The 26,766-nt window shown below is 42.7% G+C and overlaps 1 protein-coding gene across 2 annotated transcripts in view; it reads right to left on the bottom strand.

Moving 5' to 3' along the window:
- The window catches only part of LOC147035066 (uncharacterized), a 143,244-nt gene that overhangs the window by 105,281 nt on the left and 11,197 nt on the right, over window positions 1-26,766 (bottom strand). The window lies entirely within an intron of this gene.

Raw genomic sequence — 26,766 nt, 5'->3', positions numbered from 1 at the left:
CAAGGTGTTCGAGACAGAGAAAAATGGTTTGAAGACTTTGGGTGGGGAATGAACTCAAGATTATGCATAAAAAATATTGTCATCCTAGCTCTCAAAGTTTGGGCGGTCATCTGATTTTTGTCAAAATTCGAAATTTTCTAAGTTCATGACCTTGTGACCTTGACCTTGGGACTAAAATGAAAAATCGAACTCTGTGGGGCTATGCAGGTGCCATTGGGCTAACCAAATACTGAAACCCCTGCCAGATTCGACAACCCCCTCGGAGAAGATGGATTTTTATGTCAAAATCGCAATTTTCTAAGTTTGTGACATTGTGACCTTGACCTTGGGACGAAAATGAAAAAAAATCGAGCTCCGTGGGGCTATGCAGGTGCCATTGGGCTAACCAAATACCGAAACCCTGCCAGATTCGACAACCCCCTAGGAGAAGATGCAAATTGAAATTGGCTACCCCCTAAAAACACAATTCGCAATTTTCTAAGTTCGTGACCTTGGGAGGAAAATGAAAAATCGAGCTCTGTGGGGCTATGCAGGTGCCACTGGGCTAACCAAATACTGAAACCCCTGCCAGATTCGACAAACCCCTCGGAGAAGAAATTTTTGTATGTCAAAATCGCAATTTTCTAAGTTTGTGACCTTGAACTTGGGATGAAAATGAAAAAAATCGAGCTCCGTGGGGCTATTGGGCTAACCAAATACTGAAACCCCTGTCAGATTTGACAAAACTCCTAGGAGAAGATACAAATTGAAATCGGCTTCCCCCTTAAAACACATGTTTGTTGGGCGTGGCTACGCCCATTTTCAGGAAAACACAACTAGATCATGATATAAACCTCCCACCAAAATTTCATCAGGATCGGATCAAAACCCACGGAGCTATGCTCGGGACAGACAGACAGACAGACAGACACACAACAATAACGAATATATAGTGGTCACTTATATTTTGTGAAAATATTTTTTCGTGAACCAATAGTGGTCACTTATATTTTTCGTGAAAATATTTTTTTTTATGAACCAATAAATTGTACAATAATTGAAATGTATAAATAGGTCTGTGTGAATAATTATTAGCCTGACAAAGAAGAAAAGAAAAACATGAAGTCCTTCAGTTTCAAGGTTATAATCTAAAAACTTGATTTATAGAAAAAAATTGGATAAAAAGATGTCAACTATTTCGAGACAGTATTTTAATGCTTATTATTTTTCACACACCCTTCACATGCAGCAGGAACATAATTATTTTGCAATACCTGCCAGGACTCAAGTTCATTTTTTCTGACACAAGAGCTATTTTTAAAAGGACCATGTCCAGGAACACAACCATAAAGATCAAGCAGAGCATGTAAAAGAGAATATACAGAAAGATATGTCATGTATGACATGCGAAACTCGGGTTCCTCCAGCAATACGCTTTGTATTGGATCAATACTTTCTGATAGGCTGCAGCTTTGGATAAACTCTGCATTGTTGTTTGAAGTGCAGTTATAACTTTCTCCCAAAGAACTGTGCAGTAATGCATCAGATGAGCAATGACCAATTGTTAAAGGAGTTGCTTCTTTGGCACCCATAGTGTCAAGGGAAACATTGTTCATATCACATGTCAACTCAGTGCATGTCTTGTTCATGCCCATCCAAGATTCATTCCACAATTTTTGAACTGGATCTGAAATTTGATGTCAGAAATGAAATTGCAAAACCACATGTATTACATCACGAGCAAACACAACCCGTCGCTTCGCTGATGGGTGGGGAGGGGGGGACAGAAAGAGGGAGGGAGGGAGAGAGAGAGGGCAGGTGTAAGTTTAGAGGGGGGAGGGGAGGCAGAGAGGATGAAGAAGGCGGAGCGAAGGGGGTGGTGGGGAGAGCGACACCTCACCAAACATTGATATTCACTGCGAGAGGGAGGGTGCGTGAGAAGGATGAGAGAGAGAGAGAGAGAGAGAGAGAGAGAGAGAGAGAGAGAGAGAGAGAGAGAGAGAGAGAGAGAGAGAGAGAGAGAGAGAGAGAGAGAGAGAGAGAGAGAGAGAGAGAGAGAGAGAGAGAGAGAGAGAGAGAGAGAGAGAGAGAGAGAGAGAGAGAGAGAGAGAGAGAGAGAGAGAGAGAGAGAGAGAGAGAGAGAGAGAGAGAGAGAGAGAGAGAGAGAGAGAGAGAGAGAGAGAGAGAGAGAGAGAGAGAGAGAGAGAGAGAGAGAGAGAGAGAGAGAGAGAGAGAGAGAGATACATTTTATTAGGAAGGGGAAGTGAGAAGGAGACGAGTGAGAGAGAAGAATTGGGGGGGAGGAGGAAAATAAACAAGGACAAATGTGTCCAAGAGCTGCGTCATAAAGGTTTTGGCTTCACCATAAGAAGAAGAAGAAGAAGAAGAAGGCGGAGCTCTCTTAGAGCTAGCGTTCGCAACGCGACGCGGCTAAAAAGAGACAGGTGAGGGGTGGAGGTGGGTTAGCAAAAGAAATATGTGACATTTAATGACCGAACATGAAAAAAAATGCAAGTCAGAACAGCTGTATACACAACGACAACAGAGTTTATATAGTAATCCACTGGCACGTCTGCAAAAACTTTCATATTCCAGTTCCAGAAAATTTGTGGGAAAAATGAACCAAAAGTAATCACTGAAAACATCGAAGTACAGCTTATGTACGACCTAATAACCCATCGAGGGTGAACATTGAAAATAAAGCATTGCGACCAGATATCATACTTCGGTAGAAAAAAAAGAGAAGGTATTGCTAATTGAAGTGTTAATACCAGAGATTTTGTACTAACGATGCAGAAATCAAGAAAATGACCAAATACCAAGACCAAAAGCATGAAGTGAAAATATTGTTACGGTTGTGGAAATTCGCATTACACCATTAAGAGTCCTCAGGTGAGATATCTCAATAAGTCCATGTGTAGTTAGCCCACACCCGTTGTATAGAGGGAATTTATGTGATCCATTCGGGCTGCGATCCTTCAGTTAGCCATTTTTTCTTTCTCTATTGTTATTTTCGACCATTAAGCCACCAACAACGCAAACAGCCACTACCTTTACCTTCACAACTCCATCCCGCAAACATCGCTTCACAGCCATTCCCAAATGACACCATAACCATCAAACCACCACAGAAAACCCTCCACCAACTTCGCCTTTCTCCTTCACAACCAACAACCGCACCACCTGTGAAAACTGAACGTCGGGCTGTCTAGGGCCCGTTCGGCGATTGGTGTCAAACGCACCGAGCCGCGAGCACGAATGGCGGGCCTTTTTCGAGGGGAAAATTCGGATCCAATATGCTTCACGCCCACTTCCCCTCCGTCCAATGGGCGAACGCGAGGCGGCTTGGCCCCGCCTCCAAGCGCGTGTATGTGAAGTCCGTTTATGCAAATATGCAGATCAAGGGAGGTTCACGCCCCTTTTTGCCCGACCAATGGCTGAACAGAGGGTGGCGTGGCCCCGCCTCCAATCGCGTTTTGATCCGCATATTTGCATATCAGCTCCTCCTGAGACCTAGAAAGATACGAGCGCAAGGCGACTCGCGAAGAGAGAGTGGAACTGGTGGAGCTGAGTGGGGCGGGAGTGTGGAACTAAAAGAGGGTGAAGTTGAGCTTCGAGAGAAGTTGTGGAGGAGTTACACGGAAGACGGCGGACGGCGACGAGGTTGCGGTGTGGGGGTCGCTCGACTCGTCGTGGGATCCAGGCCAGCCAGCCATACCCCTCTCCCTGAGCATCAACGATTCCCCCCCCCATTCGCGCTGAGATAGTGTCGAGGGGGGGGGGCGGTTCCTCCCCCACCCTAAACGTGGTGCCAACGGGACTGCTCGCGCGGAGCACGCCGGAGAGGACTCGCCGACCACGCCAGGGAACGGAGTCCGGGCGCAGCGGCGCGAACATTGCGGCTTGCCTGCCATCGCGTCACGAGGACGCGGGTAAGACCTCCCCGGTCTCGTGGACCTGGCCGATCCTCCAGGATTCACGTACATTTGGTCAATGGACCTGTCTGCCTCCTTGCCTATGAGGGTGGCTTTCTTTTTCCTTTGCTTTTGGTGTAAATGCTTGTGGTGGCGCCGTCTGTTAAGTAAAACTGTGTAAGTGTTGCCGTGTGTCGGTCTTAATCGGTAGTATCTCTCTTTTACTGTTTCTTTCTGTGCTTGAATATGTGCCTTTTGTTATTATTAGTGACCGAATATACGTGCTTGCTTTGTGTCCGTGTGTCGCGCAATAAAATGCTTGCTTGTTGAACTGTTCGCGCTCTGCTTCGTCTCCTTTCTTTTTTTGACTCTCCATCCTGCATTGCGTAAGAGATTGGTAGTGGGTGTAAGTTCCCGGTAACTAATCTGAACCGTCGAGGTCAACGATAACTCTGCTCGGTTATCTCTGCAGTACGGAATGAACCGCTAAGCACGACCTGCGAAGTCCGAAGTCGACCTGCGGCGAGGTACGATCGCCCGATTAACCATTTGCGTAGGTACTTAGGTAGGTCGAGTTTGGCGAACAACCCTATCCTACGCGGGTGGCCGATTGGCACGATTGTGGTGAGGTCGAAAGACCCACCCGTGACTAGCTCCCAGCGTTGTTCCGAGAGGGTCACGACTGAATTGTCCGTCCGGTGGGCGACATGCCGCGATTCGAGTTACGTGGCCGATCGCACGCCGGCGGGCGTGAATTTGCAACAATATCCTGGAAGCTGAAGAATGCTAAAGTTGAACCAGTGATGATGAAGAACATCACAGAGGGATTAAAAAAACATCCCTGGGATGTTCCCCTTTTAATATGGAGATAAAAACCAATAACACACACACACACACACACACACACACACACACACACACACACACACACACACACACACACACACACACACACACACACACACACACACACACACACACACACACACACACCGGTGGATACTTTGAGATCTGTTCCACCTTGTGAAATCCGCATATGGAGATAAAAAACCAACAACCAACAAACACGCACGCACGCACGCACACACACACCAAGTTCCGTTGTGGTAATACAGTTTATATTGTTGTAGATTTCCACCGCGTTCGACGTGCGGACGGCCGCTTCAGCCCAATCGCTGTCCCGCGCCCACTGAAGGCGACAATCCAGTCATGACTTTCCGGACCAACCCCAAAATCCAGTCACTGATGCCTTAACGCATCATAAACCAGTCAATACTCTGTCCACGCTACAGGGTCGATCAGCGAATTGTTGATTTACCTAACTATTCGCGCCGACAGAAATACCGAGAGTTTATACCTTGACGGGACCTGTACGAAAACGAGCTGCTTAAGCATGCTCATTCCGTATGCGAAGCTGAGCGGTTTGATATCGTCAAGTCCCGTCGGACCAGACTTACTTTTATTGGCTTTAAAGGCCAGTTGATTCCCGATACGTGCCGTGGCAGTCAATGCAGGGAAAATGACACAAACGAGCAGGTTGACATTCAACCAATGGGGCATTTATTTCCAGTAGGCATGCAGTCAATGAATGGAGGATGGGGACGAAACACGAGCAAAGCCTACAGCCGATGCCTATTCAATCATTTCCACAATCATGCACTTAAACAGTTCTACTTAGGAAGACAAGGCGCCACAGACTTTCATCCAAAAACCCAAGGAAAAGAATAGGGCTTGTGAGCCTTTATTTCAAACTCGGAGGCCTGGTTGACTGAGGGGCTCCAAGAGGCTGGGCAGGTTACCTTGCTGCCCCTGGTGGCGACTCAATGGTCTTCGGATCGGCGACCCTTGGTGTCTCCATTCGGTCTGGTGCCTCGCGAATGCGCCAGTCGCTTGGGCGGCTTGACGAGCAGCTTGTACAGCTGCTTGGTCGGCCTCGGTGGCCCGGCTTCGTCGCGGCCCCTTTCTGGCGAGCCTGGCTGGCGACACTTCGGAGGAGCGAACGGATCTCTTGCTCTTTCAGAGTTGATGCTCCTCGAGACCCCGTTCACTCCTCAGCGTCGCCCGACCGTATCAGAGCTGTGTGCCCAGACCCCCGTTCTCCGCCGCTGCCGCTAGCTCCGACGACTCCAAGCTCGGATGCTGCCGCTCCCACCAACCCCAACTCCCGACTTCTGATCTCCACCGGGGAACGACCAGTGAACAACGACGAACAACCATGCACCACTTCTCCGACACTCTTGTGACACGACACCGACTCTTCAAATCTGCCAGTGTTCTGCCCTTATATTGGCCAGTCCCTTGATCTTTCAACCCGAGGCCAGACTCTGCCCACTGTTCGCCTCCGACCTTTCACCCCTAGTGAGCCTTGCAGGGAACCCCAAGTTTGATATCACCCGTGGGTTTCGGGGAAGTCGCTCTGTGATCCGGTTATGCAAATTCGGTTCGCGCCGCGGTGCACATGGCGGTTTGAGCAGTGGTGGCGGTGGGGAGTGTGGCTAGTCGATGGTGAGGAGTTTTGGTATGATGTTTCGAAATTAAAGACAGAGAAAGAATAACGGCTAACTCAAAGATGCACAGCCCGGCACACAAATAATTCCGTTTACACATTGGTGGAGGAATCTAACCTGAAACAAGTACTTATCGAAATAACTGATCTCTGGGGAACCTGAATGGTGTTCTGTGAATTTCCACCACCATAACAATATGTACACACACATAAAATACATACAAACAACAAACACAAAGATTTACCTTTAAACAGAGTTCTTTGAAAGAGGAATTAAAGTGGGAAATTCGCAAAATTCAACTGAAAAATAAATCAAGGACCAGAACACAAAATGTCCATCTCTGCTCTCTGCCTTCACATCCAGATCATGGCTTGACCGAGTCTTCTTCTTCTGTTTTGAATTTTAATGGTGCTTTCAGAGCCAGCAAGCTCTTTACATGCCACACACCTGAACGTGATCAAAATCGTTTATTAGCCCATCGAGTGTAAAGAAATTTAAATGGATTTCCCCCGCTCCTGGAATTTTAGTACCAGCTTACATAGTTGAGGGTGCTTCTGGTTCATCAGCCCCAACTCTACTGGTAGATCCAACACCTTGATCCCCATTACTCCTACATTCTGCACAAGATGCTGCCTGGGTCCCTCATAAAGAGGGCAATTTAGGAATAAATGATTGAGAACTTCGGGTTTCCTGCATGTCTCACAAAAACCCACAGGGTGGCACCCAATTTTATCCAGATATGAATTTAAGCGACTGTGCCCAAGTCTAAGCTTACCGAGAGCTACCTGGTCTTTCCAGGAAAGCATGGGAAGTTTAACTGGAGGTACCACATCCGGATGCACCACATAACAGAATCTTCCCTTCGTGCTGTAGTCGCACTGAAATTGGCATTTTTTCTCAATCTGGCCTTCGGCCAGACTAATGATTTCCGATGGTCCCAGGGGTATTTGGATGACATTTTCCAGTTTGAGGGCATGTTTCGCCACCAATGCCGACATGAGCAGGGATCCAGCACAGGTCGACCACCAGACCCCCCCCACCCCACTTCGCAATATTAATCAAATGCCAAACTTACAGCAACAAGTCATTCCTACAACCATCCTGGAAGGATTACAATGCCTTTAACATGGAAAGTGAATCAGAGAGGATAACCACACTGAGAGGATAAAACTCAATTATCCATTCCAGAGCCAGAACTATGGCAAATAGTTTTATCGAGAAGGCCGAGAGATGATTCGTTAGCTGAAATGCACTAACCACCCTGAAATCAGGGTTGCATATTGCAGCAGCTGTCCTTCCAAGAGAAGGTTCTTTGGAGCCATCTGTTTATACATGCAATGATTGACTCCAATTTGAATTGATAAACTCAAAAGCCTGAGTGCATGTCAATGCAGGATTAACCATGTCCGATTTTCCCCAGAGATCCACATGGAAGAGAGGGGACTTGAGGGTCCAGGGGGCCAAAATACAAATTTTATGATGGGGGTTGACTGGAAGGGAATCCAACCCCATTTCCTTAGCAGTCATTTTACATGCAAGGCCGAAAGGCAGGGAATTGAAGTTCTTGATAAGCTTTAGATATTCCCAGCAATTTGCAAACAAGGCTTTACCAGGATGGTTATCCCCAGATGAGGTGGTTCTTGCCCAATATTTCATTGTCAAAAATTTCCAACGGAGAGACAAGGGTGTCTCGAATGTTTCCACCAGAAGAGCAGAAACAGGAGTGCTGGTAAAAGCACCAAAACAGACATGGATGACTTTAGAAAACACCTGGGCAGATGGACCTTATTGTATTTATATATGTATCGATGTCGAAGTGAGGGGTGGATTATATTAAAAGGCGATTACACAAAAAGGTAAAACAAAACTATGTCCTGTAAAAATAAAATTGCACATTTTCAGTGGATGAGACGCTTCCTGAGGCACCAACTGCACTGCACCGCACATCCCAACACAGGAGGAAACGTAGTCTGTCAAATGGATGTTCCATTGAGCGTACAGTTACTTTAACCGAAACGAACAACCAAGCAGCTTGGACTGCTCACCAAGTTGCTTAAGCACTCAAGCAAGCACTCCAACTTAACAGTTGATAAAAAACGGCTTATTTGGCACACGATTAGCAACATATTAAAACATACACCTCCCGGAGACACCCAAAATGTCAAATATGTCCCAAATGGACAAATGAACACTTGTCGGAGTCGGAAGTGCTTGTAAGTTCGATTCTGCCACTTAAAATTTGTAATTCTCCTTAGTTTAAAAGATACTTGTGGTGATCGCATGTGCAGAAATGAAAAAAAAGCAAGGAACGCTGACATCTCCATGCGTTTCTAAGCATTGCAATGTACCCAGAGATTTGTAGCTATAATGATCAGGCATTCGATGATATGAGTGAGGAAAGGGAAAAAAAAAAAACTTTATCATTAAGTAATCCTTGCAGCCTGTTCCAAGTCAAGGCTTGATTGAGGTGTCCAGTAAAAATAAAATTGCACATTTTCAGTGGATAAGACACCTCCCGAGGTTCCAACCTCACGACATCACAATGCCCAACACAGACAAATATATGTCTGTCTAATCGATGTTCCATTGAGCGCACAGATACCTTTACCGAAACGAACAAGCAAGCAGCTTGGAGAGTGCTCGTTAAGTGGCTTACGCATGAAAGCAAGCACTCAAATGAAACAGGTGATGAGAAACAGCTTGTTTGGCATGCGATTAGCAACACATTAAACAGACACCCTCAGAGACGTCTGAAATCTCAAATGTGTCCGAATTGGACAAATGAACACTTTTCAAGGAGTCGGAACTGCTTGTACGTTCGATTCTGGACCTTAAATTTTGTAATTCTGCTTAGTTTAAGAGATACTCGTAGTGATTGCAAGTGCAGAAATGAAATAAATCAATGAATGCTGATGTCTCCGGGTGTTGAAAAGCATAGCAATGTACCCAGCAATTCATAGCTATGATGAACAGGCATTCGATGATATGAGTGAGAAAAGTGAAAAAAAAAAACTTTATCGTTAAGAAATCGTTGTGGCCTGTTCCAAGTCAAGGTCTGGTTGAACAGGTCAAAAAACTTGGCAGCTTTAGACCCCAGCGAGGTCACCCTGGAAATGCCTTAAGACCCAGAGAGCAAGGTGGCCGAAGATCACCTGATGAAGGATAAAATTACATAAGCCCATTAATTATCCACTGGGGAACAAATTTTTTCTTATTAGCTGTTGCATGAGATTTTTCAACTTATTCTATGTACTTTTTCAACGCTGATTTCAAATCTAAAATCGGTTTTCCTCTACATTCTCTAGTTTTCATGCAATTTGAAACTTGCGATTTTCGCAAAAAAGGACACCCATTGCTATTTTCACTCGGGATAACTTGAGAACTCGGGGTGCAATTTCGGACTTTAGTGGAAATATACGATGCCTAAACTGCTAAATAACTATAGACCGTATTTGTTTTGCTGCTAACAATTTGCTCATGATTTATTTGACATCAATTTTCTTTATCTTCATTGATATATGTATGTATGTATATATATATATATATATATATATATATTTATCTTTATTGATATATATTCTTTAACTTTATGTTTTTCTTTGTTTCAGATTTGATCATGGCTTCTTCACGAAGACATAAATGTGTAAACAAGCAGTTAGGCGACATGGCTGCTCACTCTAGATGGAAAGCTGGCCGACGTGACTAGCCGATATTCATGTACATGATATCAATCAATTCAGCACACTAAATATGATTATCACAGCCCTCTTAGTTTGCGCCCAGAAACCCGCCTTGTGAAATTTCAGGCATGTTTCCAGACTCTAACAAAGGGCAGCCCTGGTAATTCCATTTAACGATTCACTAAATATATATATATATATATATATATATATATATATATATATATATATATATATATATATATATATATATATATATATATATATTTTTTTTTTTTACTTAGCCACTCATTTATTTTACAAAAAATTATGTCAGACTAATCATAACACCATTATCTGTATTAATCTGTAATTCTGTTTCTTCCAAAAGCAAACAATATGGATCAACTTCTTCACTCTCTCCTCTTTCAATGTATCGGGAAGTATCCACTCGATTAGACTTTATAGTTTCCTTGTGAGCACTCAGGTCAAACGCATAGATTGTATACAAACTTTTAAATGCTGTCATATCCAAAATAGGTTCTTTATTACCATTACTTTCACACTCCTTTTGGTAAGACTTGTATGCTTCAGCTTAATCCTTTTTCCCCAATAAATTTCCAATCTATCTCGTGGATAAAATGTTCCATCTAGAGAAACACGAAGTTGTTTCACCTAAGCATTATCACTCAATGCATTATTCTTATCAGTAGCTGTATCACCATCTGGTTTTTAAAAAAAATGATCCACAGATATCGTGGCTTCCCTTCCAGAACACCTAAGTTCCACGTGTAAGTAGTTTGGTTTAGTTTAACATGTTGACACATTATTTTAAGATATTATACATTGAGTAGTTTCTTTGAGTTAAGTCTTCTATTCAACATCTCTTCTGTTTTAAGATTAGGAGTATGTTCACAAATATACCAACTCATTTCATCAATTAAAAATTTATTCTGATCACCAAAAGCATTACTAACACCAAAAAGTGATCTTTTTTCATTATCATTCCTTTGTAGTCGAAATCTAATTTTAAGACCATACAGTACTTTATCGTGATCACAAAATCCAAATATACCTTGAAGAGGAACTGCGACAGTAAAAGTATTCACTGCTTTTGCATCATCATTATACATTCCTTTCCTTTGACTATATCCAGGGTCTGTGTTTGTTCCCGTTGACATATCAGGAATAAAACTTTCGACAGCCCCCTTTCCCATTCTATCACTGAATGAATATCGTGTAAATTTCATCATTTCAGATACAGCAGAGACATAATCAACCGCTTCAACTTCTTGTGTTCCAATGTATAAACGAACACTATCAAACATTTTACAGAAGAAATCATTGAAGAGTGTAGCGCTTGTGTTATTCCCAGCCTTAGTGAATGTAAATTTACACAACAAGAAACTTTCGGATAGATTCAAATAAGTTTGTTGATTATTTATTTCAAAACTTTTTGCACCATTTGCATTCCAGTCTGTTCCAGTTATTGCATTTACCTTGAAGTAATCTTTTTAGTGGAGTTTGAGATGACAATAGTATCATCCAAATCATAGATACTATCAATTGCTTCCAGACTTGTATTTCTTTCGGAAAAAAGATGTTAAAACTTTTGAAACCCTGACCCAAGTATTTGAAATATTTTCTGCTGTTCTTGGGGAGACAACTGAGTTTTGCCTTTCTTAATTTCTTTTATTGCTTGTAATTTATGAGATTCCTTTTGGGCATCTTTTATACTCTTTATAGCACCTGCAACATTTCCCACAGCAGAAGCAGTTGAACAAATAAGGTCTTTATGTTTCAGAATCGTTGAACCGATACCCATTAGAGTATCAATTATGCCATCTCCTCTAAATTGATGTCCGACACCCCTTTGTCTCTTAGCTTTATAGTATCCTCTACCAAGATACATACCTTCACCCATACCATAGTAGAGGGAAAGGAACATCCCATCCCCTGTAATTATTTTATATTTTCCCAACTCGTGTTTCCTCAAAATAACCATCTTATTTATTTATTGCAAAACTTCACGGAGGTGAATTCTGATGGATACAACTTTTCCATTAACAGAAATCATACGATTATCTTGATCGGTTATCCTAACATTTACTCTGTGAATGTTTTTTCCTGACACAGGGAGATAAACCAGATTTTTGGGTTCCAAATTGAATTTATAACCAATTGGGGTTGAGTATGCGCTGAAAGAAAATATTGTATTTGTTCTTATTCCATCATTATAAGTACCATCAATCAAATCACGGTGAATTAAAACCCAATTTATTCCTGAGGATATTTGAATGACATTATCACTGCAAAACATCCCATTAGTTTCAATCTTTTTTGAGGAGAAACCCAATAACTCTCCAAATGAATTATCAATAGTGACATCAACCTTGTAGTTATCTTAAGTTTAATCGTTGATTTTGAAGTATGTTTTTGAATATCTATGACAATATTTTTTGGTTCATCACCCTGTTCTTTCATAAGGCGAACAATTTCGGAAGATATTTGAGAAATCTCATATGCTCCGGTGAGAATGTTATCGTTTTGTATCCACTTCCCAGATTATAACAAAACTTGTCATTTTTCTCGGTAATATTAAATAAGGTATTATAAGTTTCCATGGACAATAGAGATGCCTCATATTCTTTTGTTGTGTCAAGTTGTCGTGGGTATGGAAATGAAGATGTGTGGTCACTTGTGAAATTGAAACTAAGGATTGTGCTTCTCCTCTTATTTAATACGAGATAAAATGTCTTTATATTGATATTTATTAATTATTTTCATGTTCATCAACTGGTCTAAAATGGTTGCTGCTTCATTAAAACAATTGTTATTTCCAGCCTTCTTCCAACCGAACAACAATAACAGTCTATTAACGAATTGTGATGGGTCATTTGGAATAAAATTGAATAATGTGTTTCTCCTTCTCCTTCTTGCTACATTTACCAGAAAGACAAACCCTATAATTAAGGGAGTCCAGCAGATCAATATATCCTCCATCATCATTATTTTTTATGTCCAATGGTTTATCAAAATACTTTGATTCATCCCTCACAGTTGAACCTTGTCTTCCATCTTTTGTGAGAAGAAACATTAATCTGGGGGTGAATTTAACAGGGGGTTGAGCAGAACTCAAGAACTATAATTCATCATTAAATATCAATACCTTTTCTTGAACAAGATGAAATATTGCTGGTTGTTCTGTTGGAATGAGTCCTGCTTTGGTTTTTGAATCCACAGAATATTCTTTGTTTTGAAGAGCATTCACAATATTGTGACGTCCACGGGACTTGAACAGTCCCGCCAACGTAGAATGAGCCGAAACGATGGAGGCGGTTTATTTCTATAACCCAAAGATGGCGGTTTCAATCGCTCAACCGCAAACGGGACGAGGAAGGTGGCACGAGTCGCATTTCACCGAGTTGATAACGTTTATTTCTCTAACCAGAAATCACAAGACTCGGCAAGAAGAGGGATCCGGGGCGATTTGACGGGATGGTGGTGTGGGTTCGGGCGTGGGGAAAACACAGACAATTCCAATGAATATACAAATCTCAAACCCTCTAAGGCGCCAGGTACACACACACACACACACACACACACACACACACACACACACACACACACACACACACACACACACACACACACACACACACACACACACACACACACACATACACACACACACACACAACGTAGCTGGTCCTGGTGGTCAGGCTGGCCCATGGTGTGGACGCAACAGTCCCTGGATTAGCGTCGGACGAGCTGGTGTTGCGCTCGTCAGGGGCAGGAGACACCGTGGTGCTGTAGACCTCCTGGTCCTGGCCCAAGTCCGCTCACAGCCGCCAGGGAACCAGTTCTGGCGCCAAGTTGTGAGCAGGAGAGGGAGGCAGGTCCACCCGCCGTTCGACCCCGTACTCCGAGCCAGCAAAACCCCAGAGCCAACCGAGCTGAGGCACGAAGCACAGCAAGGCCTCGAGATATGATGAAAACCAGGATCGAATCAGCCCAACAAAAAGCACGCTCCCAGCACAACAACCTCCACCAAAACGGTCTTTCTGTCCCGATCTTCTTCCTCTTCGCCTTTTCCCCGAACAGAGCCTTTTATCCTCGAGTCCTCGTCACTTCCAATCGAGCCGTTTATTGGCCCTCCGCCGTCGCCTTCCGCCAATCGTGATCACGGGGCGGAGCCATCCGCAGCACTGTCCTGTGACGTCACGGCAAGCCTCCAGGAAATACTAAAAGGGGTTTACGCAGACACACTTACCCTATCCCGTATCCCTATCTAATTACATGACAATTATCATTTCCCCCTTGAAGAAATGGACATTTACTAGACAACTTATCACCACTGAATTGCTACTTATTACATCGAGATCCTGGTACACTCGAACAGCATGGCATACCTAATTAAACATCCTAATTAGCCTTTGAATGCATACCCCCCCTCAAACGTAACACTGCCCCCTCCTCTGGTACCGCAGCTCCTGCAAGGTATATCACAGGCGCTACCGTACCAGCCTTAACACTTACTGACTCACACCTATTTAACCTAACGAAATAAAGTAGGAGGGCAATGGGCAGCGAGCCGCAGCTAACTTACCTATCCTGCTTAACGTACTACCCCCTTATGGCCTTATCCTCGCCTAAACAATCATTCATTTTTTTTTTATCACATGAGAGCACTGAGCGAAGTTGCACTCCATCTTCTGGATCATCGCTCTTGCCCAACACTCTTCCAGTGATCTGGGGAGGGGAAACAAAAGGTTCCACAAAAAAACATAACACTTATACTTTACATTCCTACTCTAAGCCTTAACGACACTATTCACAGAATATTTACACTTGACCGCATCCCCCAGTGGATGCTAATAGACCCAGCGTTACCTGTGGAGCCAATTTTCAAATTTACTTGCCCCAAAATTTTGCGGACATCATGCCCTTGCTGCACATGTCAAGTTGTGTGGGATCGAGTGGGACTCACACATCTTCACAACACTCACACCATGGTCATCATCACATTTCTAGGTCATGGTCCCCATTTTAATGATGCAGGCTGAACCCAGTCATGGCCATGGGGTGGGTTACCACAAGATGATGGGGGCATCTCAGGTGCAACCATGCCCACAGGTAAGCTTTAGTCCAACCCAGACGTTTCTCCGCCCCGCTCCCTTTGATTCCCACCCCCCTGGTAGCCATCAGCTCTAACCCCGTACAACACACTGGAAGGGGTCTCACTGGCTCCTCTGGCCTTCCTGGGTCTCCAAGGTCCTACCCGCCTTGGTCGCCCAACCAGACCCTCTCCCAGTTGCTTCCAGACACTGTCACCATGAGCCACCAGGGGTGAATCTCCTTGAAGGGGGTCGCAATTCCCGCTCACCATGAGCCTCAGCAATCCCTGCGGACAAGCACATCATCCCCACCCACAAAACCCACATGACTCCCCACCCCATCGGCCTTACATGTGACACCTGCATTTCTAACACTTCACCGACCATGACCTTCCCTGTTACCACACCATGTCCAATAAAAAATCAATGTGTGCACCATACATTTCACTTCTTAACTTGAAACAACTCACACAGCACTTTTCCTCACCCGATCCATGCACCAGCCATTGGACAGCCACTTGTGCCCGCTTTGTGACCAATTACCCACTGTCCCTATGGTCACTCCAAAACCCAGCAGAACTTACAAACCCTTGCCAATTTTCCCACAATTCAATATTTTCACCAAAGGAGGGCACTTCGCCACAATCTCAGCAGCCGAGCATGGCCCGATATGCTCAGCCCGATCTAGTCTCCCCAACCCCCAACAGTGATTTCCGGACCCGACCTATGAAAGGGCATCTCGGATAGACCTGGCGGTTCAGCAGGAGGATTCATCCTCTCCGAGTCTAAAAGTCTATTGGAGGGTCCCTCCATCGCCAGGTACCGGCAATATCGTTGCATGTGTCCTCTTCGCCCGCACCGGAAACAACTCCCCATAAAAGGCCCCTGTGGGTATCTGTGTAATGTCTCTTCTGGTTCCGGACCCCCTCGGCCATAATCGAATTGCTCTATTGGCTGGGCTGGACCCCGCCGCTTTGGCACACCAACTACCGAATTACCCTTAATCAAACTTGACAGTTTCTGGCAAATTTCCTGAAACATTTGGGTAATGCCAATTTCTCCCAGCCCCCCTCCCTGATCCTGGATCTCTGCCTGTCGGATCGTCACCGATGGCCTCTCTGGAACCCGACCCGGCCGACTCCACGAGGCCAGCCTGGCCGTGCACTCGGCCGCTCGGTGAACGGTGGGTGGATCCTGTAACTCCACTAGCGCTCGGACCTCAGGATCAGGAAGAGCAGCTAAAAAATTCTCTAGTGCCAGTCTGTCCCATGCCTCCACTGTAAGGTCCCGATACGTGATCCTGACTGATTGGTAAATGTCCTGTGCCAGTTCCTGCACTGTCTCACCCGTTTTTAATCTGCAGTGCTGGAGCTGGGCCCGCACCAGATCACAGTTTGCCGCGAACCCAAACCGACGGCTCAACGCCTCGCAAATGTGGGAGCTGGTCAACATCCCCTCCGCAATCACGTTTAACACATCTGCGGCTGGTCCCCGCAATGTTGCCACCAAATTCCCTGTACGTTCCCACTTATTCCACCCGTTTAGTCGGGAAATACACTCACATTGCGTCAGAAAAGCTTCAAGGCTCCCTGACCCGTCAAAATTTACCAGGGGGACCACTTTTACGGTGGCCCACTTCTCAGTTTCTCCCTTGTCCGAATCCAGCCCAGGGATCAAACACGCTTGTGGCTGCGTATCCAATTTCGGAGCCCACTGTGGCCAAAGATGTTTTGTGGTGAGGGTCTCATGGGTCAATTTTGCCTCCTGTTCCAAACGTTGAATGGACCGATTCACCACTTCCCACAGGATCCTCTGGGCCCGCACAACCTCCTCCAAGGCTCCGTCGCGAGTTTGTAGCTGCTCCTCAACCAACCCGGACACTCTACTTACAAAAGACGGCTCTACCAGGCCTTTATCCAAGACTTCATCTTGGCTCATAATTTTATCTTGTTCGTCCAAACGAGCCTCCAATCCTTTTACCTCCTCCGCCAAATTCATCCCTTGCTTCCTCAGCTCTCGCAACTCTTCAACTTGCAGCTGCATACGAGCATCCACACAGGCACGATGACGTTCCAGGCTTTCATCCACTTTATCAACCCGAATGTTCGTTGCATAAATTTTATCTACCAATTTTTTCCGTATATTTTCCCCCTCCAATGTAATTTCTACCTTTGTTTCCTCCAATCTATCCTCGAATTTACTTTATATTTCTCCCAATTTAACATCCACACACTCCTGCATCTCAGTTTTCATTTTCTCCATCTTTCCCCCCAATTCATCCCTCATTAAATCAATCCGTGCACCCAACTGTTGCCCCATTACCCCCAATTGATCTGTCATTTTTGCCCCCTGTGCTGTAATTGCACTCATTAAATGTTCCAACATTGTCCAGATAGTCATCGTGCCGGTTTCCGGCGCTGCCGGCTCCGTTACGGGCGATGAAGCACGGTCCACGCTCGGAATGGGGAAGGTTCCAACCCTGCCCCCGTCTCTCCCTTCTTCCCCCGACTCGCTGCCAGACACGTGGCCTTCCTCCTCAAACATCTGCACATCTGCCATGCTGCAGAAGTCCCGTTTGCCGCCAATTAATTTTAATTTGAAAAATCCCACCAAAATTTTCCCGCGCTCGCGCGCTTTTCTGTAGTAATTTTATATTTCAATTCGTGGCGAGATTTTAATCTTGGTATATTCTCCCGATACCAAATATAATTTTGAGGGGTTCAAACATCCAACACCCTGACACCAATGTGACGTCCACGGGACTTGAACAGTCCCGCCAACGTAGAATGAGCCGAAACGATGGAGGCGGTTTATTTCTATAACCCAAAGATGGCAGTTTCAATCGCTCTACCGCAAAAGGGACGAGGAAGGTGGCACGAGTCGCTTTTCACTGAGTTGATAACGTTTATTTCTCTAACCAGAAATCACAAGACTCGGCAAAAAGAGGGATCCGGGGAGATTCGACGGGATGGTGGTGTGGGTTCGGGCGTGGGGAAAACACAGACAATTCCAATGAATATACAAATCTCAAACCCTCTAAGGCGCCAGGTACACACACACACACACACACACACACACACACACACACACACACACACACACACACACACACACACACACACACACACACACACACACACACACACACAAAACGTAGCTGGTCCTGGTGGTCAGGCTGGCCCGTGGTGTGGACGCAACAGTCCCTGGATTGGTGTCGGACGAGCTGGCGTTGCGCTCGTCAGGGGCAGCAGACACCTTGGTGCTGTCGACCTCCTGGTCCTGGCCCAAGTCCGCTCACAGCCGCCAGGGAACCAGTTCTGGCGCCAAGTTGCGAGCAGGAGAGGGAGGCAGGTCCGCCCGCCATTCGACCCCGTACTCCGAGCTAGCAGAACCCCAGAGCAAACCGAGCTGAGGCACGAAGCACAGCAAGGCCTCGAGACACGATGAAAACCAGGATCGAATCAGCCCAACAAAAAGCACGCTCCCAGCACAACAACCTCCACCAAAACGGTCTTTCTGTCCCGATCTTCTTCCTCTTCGCCTTTTCCCCGAACAGAGCCTTTTTATCCTCGAGTCCTCGTCACTTCCAATCGAGCCGTTTATTGGCCCTCCGCCGTCGCCTTCCGCCAATCATGATCACGGGGCGGAGCCATCCGCAGCACTGTCCTGTGACGTCAGGGCAAGCCTCCAGGGAATACTAAAAGGGGTTTACGCAGACACACTTACCCTATCCCGTATCCCTATCTAATTACGTGACAATTATCATTTCCCCCTTGAAGAAATGGACATTTATAAGACAACTTATCACCACTGAATTGCTACTTATTACATCAAGATCCTGGTACACTCGAACAGCATGCCATAACTAATTAAACATCCTAATTACCCTTTGAATGCATACCCCCCCTCAAACGTAACAATATAATCAGGGAGTTGATTAATCCCGAAAGATGTTGAAATAAACCTTCATCATCATATTCTAATTCTCCTATATGATCTAATTCTTCCTCTGTCATTTGATTGAAATCTTTTAACATTTGAAGTTTTTTAGGAGTATATTCTATTGTGGGAACTGTGGAAACATCTATAATTTTTTCTTGGGAAGTTTTTAAAAGTGGTGTAAAAATTTTATCTTGTTTTCTTTCAAATGCTTCTTCACCCGTTAGTTTCTGTCTGCGTTTCTTCTTTACGTCTTCCTGTTGTTTTAAAACTGTTGAAACCAACTCTTGATGTTTCTTAAATCTTATTGCTCTTTCTTTCACATCCATTTAATTTTCGGAAAATATCATTTAATGAATTGTAAAGATCAACAGGGAAATTTTCCTTTACTTCATCATCCAAGTTAATGTGTTCAAATAAATCCTTTTCTTTAAATATTTCATCAAATTCTTTATTAACATTAATACGAGTTGAAATATCTTCTTCACCAATACTTGCACCTCTGCTTTTCATACATCTGCGTTGCGTTTCTTCATCAACATCAAAACCGAATGATAAAATCTTAACCCCACTCAGATGTTTAATAATTTGTCTCATTCCTTCTTGATTAGTTTCTAATATCGCAAGACCACCAGATTTTAGTTTCTTTAACTCACTCTTACAATGTGAATATTTTGTTGTACCAAGAGAAACCTCCTCAAATATTTGACCTTCATTCCTCAATCACATAAGATGCTCCACTGAAATATAGTGATAATCTTCACCTTTTACTTCTCCAGGTCTTATTGCTCTAGTTGTTGTTGATACAATTCGTATCACGGGGTGTTTTTAAAGTAAATTTACAATATTCTCATTTGTACTATACAAGAACCTTGATTTATGAAGGTTTTTTTCCAGAAGGAGATTTACCCACAAGATTTATAATAATAGTTGTCATTTATACATGTAATTGTTTATAAAACAAAACATATATCCCTTAATATCTCATCTTGTTTCACAACAATATATTTTTATTTTTCAGTCGTGTGCTTCACGTAATCCCCAAATTCCTTTTTACTACATAATGTAGAACAATTATCTCTCCAAAAATTGTTTATATCTATTGAATTTAACTTGAATAAAATAAAAGTATTAGCATTGTTTCTGATGGAACGACGAGGAAGTTGAAAGTATGATTGACTAAGATAAATAAAATTACAAGAAGAATCTTTCCCTCTTGTGTAGTAGCTGTCCATTACCATTTGGTTTCTCTCATTAACACAATCATCAAAGATAAAGAGGTTCTTTTTTGATTTATCCAAATCTTGGGGAGAAGGTATATCATCCGTATTATCACTAAGAATACCAGTTATCAGTTTTGATTTATTTTTATATCTCTGTGTATCACAAAATAGTTGTATTATATCTTCAATGTTATAATCATTGAGATTGTTTTGAAGTTTAAATAAACCGATTATATCTTCTTTTTGAAGACCAGCATTAAAACCTTGTGAGAGTAGTTGACACTCAGGTTGAAAACTCGTCTTTGTGAAAATTATTAAATTATCATCATCTAAATAGTTGTGAGTCAGGAGCATCTTTAAAAGTAAGCAGGTTTTTCCACATCCGCTTGAACCAACTATGAGACATCTTAATGAATTTGGAAGATTTTTATGATTTTTAAATTTTACCTTATTTTCCCAAATGGGTAAAAAATCATTCATTTATATATTTGGAAAAAAGGTTATTTAATTTATTATTTGCTTTTTTAGAAACTATATTTTAACCGAAGTTAGGAATTAATTTCAACATCATCCATTATTTTATTTATACAATATCTTGTGTTGATATTTCCCTGAAAATGACAATCGTGAATAATATATAACAACAATCCTTTGAACATTTCTCAAATACGTTCAGTTTCTTCCCTTGTGAGGAAAGGTGTGTTATCACCCTCATACTTTACATTCATTTCTCTAATCAATCTTGTAAAGTAATTCATTTTTGGTGTAAATCTAAAAGAATTATTTTCCTTTTTATATTTTTTTATTATCATTAATTAGAAGATAATCACAGAAGATAATCACGCTATTTATTCATTATTCTATAATCGATGCGAGAGAAGATTGTAAGCAGCCGCTATCAACACCCATGGCCATCATGAACAGCACATAGGTAAAACTTACGCGTCTTCCATCTATCTTGGATGTGTGTTCCAATTGCCAACAGTATTCAGTACAGTAACTTGCTGTACAGGTTTGTAGCCTAGGAGCAATAGGCTATACCATATAGCCGAGGTGTGTGGTCAGCGATACCATCAAAGTTTGTGTAAGTACACTCCAAGATGTTCACACAATGATGACATCGCTTAACGACGCATTTCTCAGAACATATCCCTGTCATTAAGTGGCGCATGACTGTGTGTATATTTATATATATATATATATATATATATATATATATATATATATATATATATATATATATATATATATATATCTTCTTCTTATTTCGGCTGCTCCCGTTAGGGGTCGCCACAGCGGATCATCCGTGTGATCCGCATAGTGATTTGGCAAATGTTTTACGCCGGATGCCCTTCCTGACGCAACCCTGGTCGCCTCTTACGACACAGGGATATGGTACACCTTTTTTAACCAGGGTATACATCGGCCCAGTATACTGGTACTCATTTCGCTGACCTCGGAAGGATGACAGGCTGAGTCAACCTCCTGGTGTATTAATTCAGTGGCCCAACGGGGCTTGAACTCAGGACCTTTTGGATCCCAAGCCGCTGCCCTAACCACTGCGCCAACACCAGGCTTGTGTGCGCGCGCGCGCGCACGCGCACACACACACACACACACACACACACACACACACACACACACACACACACACACACACACACACACACACACACACACACACACACACACACACACACACACACACACACACACACACACACACACACACACACACACACACACACACACACACACACTCTACCAGTCAAAAGTTTTACAACACCACAGTTTTTCCAGTTTTTACTGAAATCTAACCAGTTCAATCTCGTGAATAACTTGAAATCATACAAAACTAAGCGGTAAACTGCCAGAGGTTAAAAAAATGTTTAGGTCAGCAAAAACTGAAAAATAATGTAAATTTTAGAGTTGTTAAAAAGACCCTTTTCAGTGAACAAGTAATGGGTTAGCAACTGCAGCTGTTCTGCAGAAATGTAAGTAAATTAAGCCTTGAAAGTTGATACAAACAATTCCTATAGGTGTCCCAACTTTTGTTTATTAGTAACAAAATCTCTGTCTCTATATGAGCAGTATTAGAATAGACTGTGTTGCCACACCCTCTGAAGCATTCCTTGAACAATATTGCACTGCAGCAAATAGTATATTGCTGTCATAATGGCTTGAAAAAGACAATTAACAAAGGAAGACAGACAGACAATTATAACCCTTAAAAGTGTAGGTCTTTCCTTTGGAGAAATTGCAAAGTAGGCCAAGGTGTCAGTGAGTACTGTTTCCTACACCATCAAAAGGCACTTGGAAACTGAAGGAAACTCTGACAGGAAGAGGTCTGGAAGACCCAAAGCCACAACACAATCAGAAGACAAGTTTCTGAGAGTCAACAGCTTGCGCGATAGGCTGCTCACACTACAGCAGCTTCAAGCACAGCTTAACACTGTTCGAAGTAAGGAAGTCTCAGTTTGAACTGTGATGAGAAGACTTCGAGCTGCAGGTATGACAGGTCGAGTGGCAGTCAGAAAGCCATTGCTAAGATGGCAAAATAAGAAAAAGAGGCTTGCCTGGGCCATGAAGCACCACCAGTGGACCACTGAAAAGTTGAAGAAGGTCTTCTGGACCAATGAATCAAAATTTGAAATCTTCAGTTCATCACACAGGGTTTTTATATGCCGCCGAGTAGGCAAAAGGATGGTTCCTCAGTGTGTGGCACCAACTGTCAAACATGGAGGAGGATGCGTGATTATCTGGGGCTCTTATGCTGGATCCAGAGTCGGCAACTTGCACAGAGTGACTGGCACCCTTAACCAAAAGGGCTACCACAGCATTTTTAATGCTGGTCCTATACACACACACACACACACACACACACACACACACACACACACACACACACACACACACACACACACACACACACACACACACACACGTCAGAGTTAAGATATACATGTGTTAAGATATGCAGCAGAAAAATTTGGTTGGGGGATTTTAATGTGCCAATGCCACCTTTTACTGGTATATATGATCAAATCAAGCAATAACCAAACTAAAGAGTGGAGAAAATCACAGCCTTGGTATTTAAATGGAAAACATAATGAATGTGAGGAATATCAAATCAGCCTTATTGAAGAAATAACTAAAAAACGTTGACAAAACAAATAAGCGAATAAATATTTTGAGGATGTAAAGTAAACAAATAAGTTTAAGGATGTAAAGAAAAAAAACATCCTTGAATGGACAGAAAACTTTGCTGGTTGTCAGGAAATCAATGGAGAAACTAGAACGGGCACTCATAGAGCGCATACCTTCGCCGCCACTACTTTTTTGTTCTTGGTATGAGTGTGGGGAACTGGTTTCATATGAATGGTCTCATGACACAAACCACATATCTATAATGTCATGACCCCCCCCCCCCGACTTTCGGGGATACGGACTAAACAACAATCAACTCATGTCGTTTTGGCGAGTCTTCACTTGCAAGCTCGGTGAATACAACGTTTCAACAAGAGAAGGTAATCTCGTTTGATGCTGGTTTCATGCAAATCGAATAAGAATTGACTGAGTTATGCCGAAAACCGCATATTTTTCAAGAGCGTGACCCCCCCCCCCGACATTTTACCCCAACCGGTGACATGTGTTATGACGTCATTGTGTCACAAGATTGGGCATTAAATTCTGAATATTTTGGTGCTGGGTTCATGTAAAGCGGACAAGAATTGACCGCGTTATGACAAAAACCGCATATTTTTCAAGGTCGTGACCCCCCTGACCTTTGACCCCTAACCGGTAACAAGAGTATGGGCGTCATTGTGTCATATTGCATATCACAAGATGAGGCGTTGAATTCTGAACATTTTGGCATTAGTTGCATGCAAATTGAATAAAAATTGACCGTGTTATCGTAAAAAGACGATTTTGACCTTTTCGTGACCTTGACCTTGACCTTTGACCCGAACGATCCCAAAATCTAATCGAATGCTTCCTGGCTAATAACCAATCATCCCACCAAATTTCATGCAATTCGGTTTAATACTTTTTGAGTTATACGAATCACAAGATTACAAATAAATAAATAAATAAATAACGCCAACCAAAACATAACCTTTCGCAGAATGCGAAGGAAATAATCTACTCCAATCTCAGAATGATATGTAGCTCAGGAGGTGCTCGGATATGAGCATTAACAGAGGTTTGTCATTTTATCTCTGCTCAACAAAGATACCTCAACTGAGAACCAAGTTCAGGTATATTGTGTGTTAATATACTTGACGGTGATGAGTGTTCGAATAAAATTAAGCTATTCCATGAAATAGAACATGAACAAATATTTGTTGGTTCACTGTTTGAGTATCAAGAAAATATGATGATTTTTGATGAAAAATGAGGATGATTAGAAATGGTGAATAGTGGGAATTTGGTGAAAATATGGTGAAAAGTGGAGGAAGATTTTGCGAAACTTTGGGGAAGAAAAGTGTTGAAAGTGGGGTCTAAAGGAGGTAAAATAAGGGAAATTGGGAGGATTTTGGTGTCAATCAATAAGTTTCCATAATTTTTCCCACTCACTTACCTGTAAATTTTTGGGGTGCCCCAGAAGCCCCAAAGTACTGCTACTCATGTCACAAGTAAACATCTCTGAGACGAGTTCATGTGGAACCCAAATGATTATCCCTTATTGGTTATAATCCTTGTAGTTTTAGTCAAAAAAAGAGAATGAGGCTCAGTGAGGAGCCAACATATTTGTCTTTATTTTATAGATTTTCGTTTTGAATGCCAAGGTTGTGATGTTCAAGCAGAAGGGAATTTTCAATACCCCAACCAGCCTATGTCATGCTGAATTTTTGTGTGTCTTGCTGAAATATGCACTTCAGCAGAGGTAGCTGGGATGTATTTGTGTAAACATGGAATTGCCATGACGCTCAGAAAAGTAGCACTTTTCTCCAGATTGAATTTTTTTTGTCATTTTTCTCAAATCAGATTAGTAACTACATTAAATCGAGGAAATAGATAAGTAATGTTCGTGGGATGCTATAATCATGATAGTGCACCTGAAAATATGTGGCTACTGTCGAATCAACTTACTTGGTCAAAATAATTTCTGCTTGCAGATCAAAAATTTAAGATTCACCCAGGTGTCAGTTGACAGGGTTTGAAAATTATGTTTGTGGTTTTGTTACTTCTGTTGTCACACTTTATAGAACATAAATAGTTTGATATACATATGACTATCGATTTCCTTACAAAGAAAAAAGCATGCTGCACACCCTAAAGATTGACTGTGTCCCCTTGATGCCATTTTCCATTAAATTGGGGTCAAAGTATGGCTCATAGTGTGTGGGCTCCAAACTCAAGTCTTTTATGAACCAGCTGGCCAGACCTGACATCTGTCTTTAGCCATCAGAAATTTTAACTTGGCCAACTAGCTTACCGACTCTTTATCCATCATATTTAGCATCCACCAACTTATGTTAGCCTCTGGGTCTCCAAATTAACGTCCATCTAAGGGATGGCACATATTTTGTTGAAACGCCCTGGATATGAATCAACAAGATGCCAGTTTATCATCGAGCCAAAAATTAAACTAAGAATATAAATCTCAAAAGAAAGTGTGCTACCTCTGTGCAATGCTCCCATTAATCATAAAGGACCCTGACATGCATTTAGACTCACCTGATATTGCAAAAAAGCTGTGAAATCCAGTGATTAATATATTATTCCTTTTGTAAAAACTTTTGTTTTTATTTTCAAAACCATTCTTAACTAGAGATTACAGAACATGATATCCTATGCAGAGTTACTTCATTTTTAATAAAATAATTCTTTTAATGATAGTTATAACAAAATCCATAAGTTTAGTGATATGTAAGTATTCCAGGAGGAGTCCCAAACACCACCATTACACACCACCCCATTGAACCTCTTTTTTTAGCCCCTGTTGGACTTTGTCTGAAAAGGGATCTTATGAATTTGGTCTCGATTTTCATGTCCGTTTGTGCATGCGTGCATCTGCAATTATATGTCGGACACGTATGAACTGATATTCTTCATACTTGGCAGAAAGACAACATATGATAGTATACGTATGCACCTCGTTTTTTTCTGACATCAGATAAAAAATGGTCAACTGGTGGCCATTTTAGTTGTAAAAAAAAAAAAAAACTGTGACGAACATGTCCTCAACCATTTCTCTGACATGCATTTACCAATCTTATTCAAACTTGGCACACAGATAAGGAATGAGGCTTATATTACATAAGCACGTCATTCGTTTTTTTTTCAGATCATATCCAAGATGGCTAGCTGGTGGACATTTTGTTACTCAAATGTGTCCCCAATCATTTCTCAGACATTCATGGTCCGATTTTATTCAAACTTGGCACAAGCACAGTTCATGATGACATACACGTGCCCCTCAC

This window comes from Eptatretus burgeri, chromosome 1, assembly GCF_056783735.1.
Source record: "Eptatretus burgeri isolate ZD-2024b chromosome 1, Ebu_testis_v1, whole genome shotgun sequence".
NCBI classification, from domain to species: Eukaryota; Metazoa; Chordata; class Myxini; order Myxiniformes; family Myxinidae; genus Eptatretus; species Eptatretus burgeri.
This window is presented reverse-complemented; position numbering and strand designations above follow the sequence as displayed.